Here is a 1,335-nt window from a genome sequence, read left to right as displayed (position 1 = left end):
GAGTGAAAGACAAGTCTATAACCTAAACCAAGTCCAGAAATCAAGAGAAACATGCAAAACTGTATACAAGACACTACAAAAACTATCTAGAAAACAAAAAATTTAACACAAAAAAACAAAAACTGACAAAGAAAAATCAGAGTCTCCCCCAATAGACCACACTTAAACTACACAGTGTCCTCAATGTGTCACAATCATCAGATCAGAAATCAGAACAGTCAACAGATCATGGACAAGTGCAATAAAAGCAGGAAAAGGGGAGAAGGGAAAAAGGAAACTCCCCTGATCATGGTGGCAGTTGCCAATTTTGGACTTTCAGGGAGAGATCTTCCATCACCGGATTCAGCAAGGAGGTATTGAGGAGGAACTCCTTCAGTCTCCAAATTTGATCAAGCAGGGAGATGTCCTCCACAGCTGGATCCAAGAAGCAGTGATTATTGATGAGCAGGTTCAGCTGNTGCCTATTAATCTTCAAACTGTCGGCACCTTTGTCTTCCACCATGGGTGTGTGTTGATCAAATGCATGTGTACCTCCTGTAACATGGTTAGTGCAATGTGGTTCCAAAGAAATGATATGCAGGGGTATAACACCCAATCTCAGTGTAAGAGGCTGACCCTCAGATATACCCTCAGAACATGAATCAATCTCAAATGTAGAAACAATATCAACAACAAGCTCAGATTCCTGTTCAGTGCATGGAGAACAAACATTTAGATGTGATAGCAAAAGGTGGTTCTCATCATGCAAGGAGGGAGAATTAAAAGCATGCTCATCAACAATATAATCATCAACATACCTATCATCAGCATAATCATCAACAACAGAATCAATCAAAGGTATGTTTACCTCCACTTCCCTGAAGATTGGTAGAGTGGTGAAAGGTGAAGCTGGTCTACCTATCTCAAAAGTGTTGCTCATATCTGCCTGGTCTTCCAATTCTTCATCAGTCTCTTTAGATGCAAGAGTGGGGACATAGGAGGGTGGGAAAGTAGGTGGCACAATAGTTAGCTCATGACTCTGCTCCCCATCTTCTATGTGGATGGCACCAACATCATCTGGAAGTTGAACAGTCTGAAATAGTGATTCCTCTGAATCATAAGACTGTTCCTCAGTGAGTTGAGTGGCCATCTGCCCCATCTGATCAGTCAAACTCTGAATGGAAGCACTTGTCTTCTGCTGAAAGTCCATGTTCTCATGCCGGAACTGAATGTTCAGAATAGTCATTTGCTCCAATAACTCCTTCAATGTAGGCTCAGAAGTAGTGGAAGGATGAGGAGTTGCTTGGGCAGGCTCATGAAGCTGCAGCTGTTGTGGTTCCTGAACAGGTGGAGAAG

This window comes from Vigna radiata, unplaced genomic scaffold, assembly GCF_000741045.1.
Source record: "Vigna radiata var. radiata cultivar VC1973A unplaced genomic scaffold, Vradiata_ver6 scaffold_86, whole genome shotgun sequence".
Lineage (NCBI taxonomy): Eukaryota > Viridiplantae > Streptophyta > Magnoliopsida > Fabales > Fabaceae > Vigna > Vigna radiata.
The sequence above is the reverse complement of the archived record's forward strand: the minus strand, read 5'-3'. Positions refer to the sequence as shown.